Source organism: Cupressus sempervirens, chromosome 2 (assembly GCF_028749045.1).
Source record: "Cupressus sempervirens isolate cs-2001-9-10 chromosome 2, ASM2874904v1, whole genome shotgun sequence".
Taxonomy (NCBI): domain Eukaryota; kingdom Viridiplantae; phylum Streptophyta; class Pinopsida; order Cupressales; family Cupressaceae; genus Cupressus; species Cupressus sempervirens.
This window is the reverse complement of record NC_143119.1, coordinates 578,627,257-578,635,245: the sequence shown is the minus strand read 5'-3', so window position 1 is coordinate 578,635,245 and position 7,989 is coordinate 578,627,257.

Sequence of the window (7,989 nt, the reverse complement as noted above, 5' to 3'; positions counted from 1 at the left end):
TGAAGCATGAGAAACCACTAAAATATCATATTTTAGAGTATTATTGAGTACCACATAATCATTTTCTTCCTTTTTATGTTGCCACAACAAATCTTTGTACAACACTTTCTCCTTGAATATGACATCCTTGCTTCTTACAGTTTTATATTTTAAAAATCCAAAATTCTATAGAAAAATTCATCAATGTCATATCCAAAAAATGTACATTTCTTAGATTTAGCTTCTAGCTTGGTTTTGTTTTCAAAATCTATACATGCAAATGCTTCACAACTAAATATTCTTAGAAAAGGAAAACTCATTTTCTTTCCTCTTCATGCCTCCTCTAGAATACCACAACTAGGAGTAGAGGGACCTCTGTTTATTAAATATGCAACAATATTAATAACCTTTTCCCTGATATTTAAGGATAGCACAACATGCAACCTCATGCTCTTTGATATCATATTTTAGAGTATCATTGAGTACCACATAATCATTTTCTTCCTTTTTATGTTGCCACAACAAATCTTTGTACGACACTTTCTCCTTGAATATGACATCCTTGCTTCTTACAGTTTTATATTTTAAAAATCCAAAATTCTATAGACAAATTCATCAATGTCATATCCAAAAAATGTACATTTCTTAGATTTAGCTTCTAGCTTGGTTTTGTTTTCAAAATCTATACATGCAAATGCTTCACAACTAAATATTCTTAGAAAAGAAAAACTCATTTTCTTTCCTCTTCATGCCTCCTCTAGAATACCACAACTAGAAGGAGTAGAGGGACCTCTGTTTATTAAATATGCAACAATATTAATAACCTTTTCCCTGATATTTAAGGATAGCACAACATGCAACCTCATGCTCTTTGAATACTCCATTAGTGTCTCGTTGATGCATACAACCACTCCATTTTCTTGTAGAGTCCTTGGAATAATTTTTTGCCTATGAATGCCATTAGAGAAACAAAAATGTTTAAACTCTTTACTACAATACTCATCACCATTATCAAATCTAAGACATTTTAGTCTTTTACCAGTCTTGTTCTCAACCAAGCTTTTCCATTTGTTAAAAGTTTTAAATACATCAAATTTGTCTAAGGAAATAAATTCATACTTTCCTAGTTACATCATCAATGATTGTAAAATAATATAAAGAGCCACCAAGGAGAAGATACTTGAGATTGTCTCCATACATCTGTATGTACAAGCTCTAATTTCTCATTTTTCTTTGCCTTCCCATTCTTGAGAAAGATAACTCTCTTGTCTTCCATAAACATAACTTTCATAGAAATCCATATTGACATATTTTAGACTTGGTAAAAATTTCTTTGAATGAAGTAATTTCATACTTTTTTCACTTAAATTTCTAAGTATGTTGTGTCATAATGATGTTTAAGAATCTACAAAAATGTTTGATGCTCTTCTTTCTCAATAGAAGTATCAATTCTTGAACACTATTTTTTCTCTGAAACAATTAAAGTAAAAAAAATAGTATGACTTGTACAAATATATAAAGTGCCTAATTCAACACCATTTTATACTATTAAGGAAATTTTTGAAGCCTTCATTTTTTTATCATGAAAAATGATGGTGTAACACTCATCACCTAGCTGCCATCCTGAAATTAGATTTATGCTTAACCTTGGAACATGTATTTCCTCTTGTAGTAGCTAATGATTCTCATTTTGGAACTTAATCCTTCCCTTTCCAATAATCTAACATGGTTCATTATCTCCCAAAAAAACTAGCCCAAAATCCCCTCGGACATAATTAAGAAAATAACCTCTATGGGGTTTAGCATGAAATGGAGCTCTTGAATCTAAAACCTATGAATCATCAACATTTTTTAAGGAAAGAAGAAAAACATCTTCAGATTTTTAACTTACCACATTTGCCTCCTTATTTCCTTCTTGTTTGTCTCCTTCATTATTCTTTCAAGACTAATAATATTTCTTATTATAACCTAGTTTCCCATAGTACCAGTGATCTCTTGGCCCTCTAGATTTACACTCTTTCCCTTTGATTTTCCTCTTGATTTCCCATGATTTTGAGAATTATTTCCTATCTCATTCATTGTGCTACTACTTTGTATGTTCAAGACAATTCTTGATGTAGCTCCACTTGAACTTTTCCTATGAATTTCCTCATTTATAATAACACCACCAATACCATCAAATTTTATGATATTAGAACCAAAATTAGATTTACTCACAACTATTACCAAGCCATCCAAATCTTTAGTTGTCTTCTCTTTTGTACAATTAAATGTCACTAATTCTTCTAGGTATAAATGAATATTTCCAAGTTTCTTTCTATCCTAAATATTCCATTCCTCATTTTTCATATTTGCTTCTTTCTTGGATTTTCTTTCTAATGGTTTTTAGAAATCCTTATGATAAAGATAGTTCTCTATTTGCATTTTCCATAACTAAAATTTCTTCCCATTAAACTTCTCAACGTTCATCTTACCTTGTCTTCCATTTCCCCCACTCAAGTGTAAAAGTCCCACTCAACGATGAGACTTTCCTACAAAACATAACTAAAACATACTCACTCTGATAGCACTTGTTAGGATTAGAGAGATAGAAATAATTATTACATGAAAATATAACTAATACCACAAAGGAATAAATGACACATAAATGAAAAAATACATAATGATTTAACAAGGTTCACCTTATCACTTGGTTATGTCCACTAAACAACAAATCTATCATTATTATCCACTACTTTTAACTTTGTTACAATTCGCAATCCCTTGCTCCATTGCAAGAGGCTAATTAATCATCACATATCATAAAATACCTAACCCTAAACCATTTTATACAATTCTTATATCACTAACAAAATTAGGGCTAGAATATTTCATCCAATAGAAACCTAACTCTTGATGCTTTTTATAACAATAAATTCATTTTTGGCATCAAGGCTACTACCCTTGAACCTCTCCTTATATCATAATAGGGAGTACACCTAAGGTGAAACCCCAAGACCCTACCTTGGGTACTACCCTTGTGTTGGAAATTTGGCTAAGTGGTTGAGTTTTAGTTGTCATTTATGGAAACATATATTCTTGTATAAAGTGAGCATGATGTGAAGATGAAAGTACATCAGTTATACTTATAAAATTGTCTCAATATCAGTTAGTTTCTTTGGCAGAGAAGATATAGTTTTGGTATGCATAGTTGAAAGTGGATTATTGACATGTGTGCACTCAAGTATAGATAGGTTAGTGTCAAGATGACATGTTCAAGTGCATGAGTTAGTATGGTCAGTATATAAGAAGATATAATAGTTTTACCCGTTGTGGTAATTGTTGTGGTGTCCACAACACATGCCCCATTCCTCACTAGGAATGGGGACCCCCTACATTTTTTTTCAAAAAACTCCCAGACTCAGAGTTCGAGAGTCAAAAGAAATTATTACAGAGAAAGTATTAGAGTCGTCAAAAATTGAAAAACACAAAAAAAGTAGAAAATCAGAAAAACAAAAAAAAAAATAAAATTAGAAAATTAGAAAAACACAAAAAAATTAGAAAAAGCAAAAAATCAAAATTGAATAAATAAAAAAATCTTAATGAGCATGCGCACGGGGTGCGGGCATAATGTGACCCACGTATCGACATGCACGCTATGCACCTGGCCCAGTGTGGGGAAGGGTTATAACCCTCCCACAAGCACTTCACACACCATAATTTTTAGTGAAGATAACAAGTTTGGCTTTTGTTTTGCTCCTGTGCTAATGTAAGACACCAGCGCTGCGATGCCTTTTGTATTGTGCCCACGCCAAGCGCAGTGGTGGCTTTTGTTTTGCGCCTATGCTAAGGTAAGACACAAGTACAGCGACGCCTTTTGTATTGTGCCTGCACCAAGCACTGTGGCACCTTTTGTTTTGCACCTGCACTAAGGTAACACACAAGTGTTGCGACACCCTTTGTTTTGCGCTCGTGGATGTGGTGCCTTTCGTGTCCTCATCCTTGTTGCACGCGGCACATTATGCCTTCATGCCCGTGTTCCACTAGTTGGCTGTGCTCACTTGAAACCCTCACCACGCACCTCGACACTGTGTGTCATCACGCTGTGCACCTCTGTATCACGGGCTGATCTTTGCACCACGCACCCCACTTTTTTTAATTTAATTTATATTGTTTAAAAAAAATCAAAAAATCAAAAAATATAAAAAAATAAAAATAAAATAAAATAAAAGGGGATAAAGTGAAAAAATGAGAATAAATAAAATGCCTAAAGGGGACTTTTTTTTATGCTCATTTTAATTCATTAGCTTTTACATTTTTTTTGGACTAATAATCATTTTTTTTCTCACAATGTGTAGGTAATCAAATGGTGTCCACATCTAGAGTAGCACCCAAACCTGTCATATTCAAATTCCAAGGTGTACCTTCAAAATTGAGATTCCACGATGATCACGTAGAAATTGAAGATATCGACCTTAGACATATAGACTTAGGAGAACTCCTAAGAGTTTGCAACAAGCCAATAGAGAGGTCAGCCATGATGTTTGCATTGATCCATTCTAGATTGGCAAACATAGCATCACATCCTGTACCAATACAATTAGTGGAACTAATCATGGCCCAATCACAACACTTTGTTCCTGAAGAAAGGGTAGTCAAAAGCATCACCAGAGAAGTGGTGTTGGATCTGCAACCCAACAACATTGAGAGGGTCTTCCATCTTCCTAGAGTAGACCAATTCATCTGACTTTCCTATAAAACAACTGAAAGGTGGTACAAGGAGCATCAACAAGAGGCCATTGACATAATACAATCCTCGTACCTCATTGAGAAGCCTCCCAGGGGAAGGATAATCGACAAAATGGATATGACTCAAGGATACATGAAGGAAGACATTGGATATTCTATCATTCTTCTAGGCAGAGTCATGGGTTTACCTATAGTAGGCCACCTCAGTACCTTCATGGTCAACTTCATTGAGACTATCAGACACAAGCAATCACTACAATACCAACATACCCCATGGGAGCACCCACAGTGCCTAGCCAATTGGTACCTATGAATCCAGTTCCATTACAATAGGCACCCGCTCCATAGAATCAAGTGATAACATATCCAGGGTATGAGCCTCCAAAAATAGCTTTCATTGAACAGAAGGCTATAGTTCCCGTGGAAACAAACAATAACCTTATTTCAAAAGTTGGTCAAATGAAGAAGACTATGTCACAAATGAACAATCAATTGACATGTCTTAGATTGTCACAAGGACAGAATTAAAACTTCCAAAGAAACAATGCTGGCCCCCTACAACAACAACTTTGGCCAGACTTTCAATAGGAACTTCAACAAGAACAATAACAACAACAATGCAGGAAACAATGATGGAGGAAACAACTTCAATCCTCCTGATCAAAATAATGGCTTCCAAAGACAAAATCGACAATGGAACACCCATCCAAATAATGGAAGCACTCTTGGTGATAACAACAACAACAACAACATTCAATGTGCTGATATTAATCAGTACGATGATAGCCAAAATGCGCTTAACAATGATGGTTCTTACTATAATGGCAATCAGGAGATGAATCAAAATTCATAGGTAAATGATAATCCTCCTCCTATACAATTCAATGCTATGCTATTGGAATCCTATGATTCTGCACAGAATACACAAGTGGAACAACGAGTGAGTGAGGAATTCTCATTCCCATTTAGTCAGGAACCTGATATTCAACATGATGAGATGTTTTCTTTTCACAATGATAATCAAAATATGTATAATTTGAGAAATAGAAAGGAACTTTTGACGGATGGGATTCCTCTAGGTTTACAACCAACTCCACCTAATCTAAGAGCAAGTAACAATTTGCCACTAGTAAGACCAGTGTGTGGAGGACAACAAAATTAGAATCAAGTGAATGTACCAACAATACTGAAGAATCCTGCTTGGTCCAATAAAAAGTACAATGCAGTAGAAGATTTGAAAAGGACTAAGGCCAATATGTCCATGTTTGACATGTTACAGAATTGTCCACAACAACAAGAAGCTCTTATGAAGACATTGGATTATACAAAGGTTTCCCACAATACGAATATTGTTCCTCAAAAGACAATATCTTAACAAGTGAATGCTATAGAAGCAATGCCTACTATGTTCAGAGACAAAGTTGAGGTACCCCCATTTTTTCTTAGCATCAAGATATATGGGAAGAATCTTCATGATTGCCTCATTGATTTGGGAGTTTCATGTAACATAATGCCATTATCAATAGCTCAAAGACTAGGAGTTAGTCCTCAACCCTCTAATTGCATGGTGGTACAGTTGGATAAAATAGAGGTTAAAGTCATTGGTGTATTGAAAGATGTGTGGATACAGTTGATAGTTGACCCTCAAATTTAGGATGTTATTGACATACATGTAGTTGATATCCCAAAAACATATGGGTTTCTTTTAAGCAGAGAATGGACAAAATATCCGAGAGGATGGTTTTCTACAACCTTCACTCAATTGTGGTTGCCATGGAAAGGATTGAAAAATCAAATCAAGATAGATGCTGAGCCCAAATTGAAAATGATGATTACAGATTACAATGCCCTGAATGAGATATCATTTTTACAATCAGATTTGGGTTCATACAAAGTGATGACATTGGATATAGTTCCAAACAAGTCACCTCAAGATCAGAATAAACAACCTAAGGTGCTAGTATCTAAAAGTGAAACCATGACACAGTTCATAGACAATATGGTGACTAATTTACAATGTTCAGGGGAGGAAGCTGATACTAGCATCCTTCTCCTTCCAAGATTTTGTTAGTTACACAAAGTTAGTCACTTTGAATTTGAATGCTTATCATGCAAAGAAGCAGTTGCAAAGGTATTGACACACATAATGGAAAATAAGGATAAAAATACCTCAATAGATGAATTCACAGAAAGTCAAAATCTAGTGAACTCATCCAACCTTGTTGAAAAGATCGAAGAGAAAAGCGAAGATCTAAATGTGTCATACAGTGATACCTCTTCAGATGGTGGAGGTTTGTTTCTCCACCTCCTGGGATGATTAAAGTACAAAGGAGAAGATGATATGTGAAAGGTAAAAGATGGACTTCAATAGTCATTCATCCTAAACCTAAGTTGAGGAAATCAAAGAGCTGATAGGGGAAATTTAAGATAAACAAGAAAAACATGCACTTCCTCTATCTACAGATTACAAAGGGGACTCATCAAGTCCTACAAAAGGAAAGTTACAATGGGTTCCTAAGAAAAAATCATTCAAGGCTCAAGTGAAAGAGAAGTTAAGGATGAATAAGCATAAAGTTAGAAAACCCAAGGAAAATGCAATTTGGAAACTCCACTTTGATGGTTCTAGGTGCAAGATGGGACCCGGTGCTGGTATCCAATTGGTCAACCCAAAAGGTAGGTCTTTCTATGCCACATATCAATTACAGTTTAGATGTACTAACAATGCTACAAAATATGAGGCATTAATTTGAGGACTTCTCTTTACACTGGAGAAAGGAGTCATAGCTCTCATAATTGAAGGGGATTCTTAGTTGGTTATATGACTAGTAAAATCCATATACTCTTGCAACGATAAAAGATTACTTGCTTACAGAAAAAGGGTATGGGATATATTGGATGACTTTGAAGCTTTAAACATCAAATCCATTCCAAGAAGAATTAATATGGTAGCAGATGCTCTCACCATTTCAGCAAGTGCTTTACAGCTAGTCAAAAGAACCAAGTTGAAAAGATTTTTAGTAGAATTGGTTGCTATTCCATCCATTCGTGATGATATCAAAAACTTTCAAGTCTTTTAGGATGATCAACATATACTTGAGTTTATCATGTGCAGTCACCATTTTGAGGGACAATAAATTGATGATACACTGGATGATAGACCTGAAGATGATGGGCTTGAAGATGAGGATGGGATTCTGAATTTAAAAACTAACACTATTCCAAAAGGAATGGTTGAACTAGAATGCATCTTTGATCATGATGAATCAACACTCAATAGAAGGG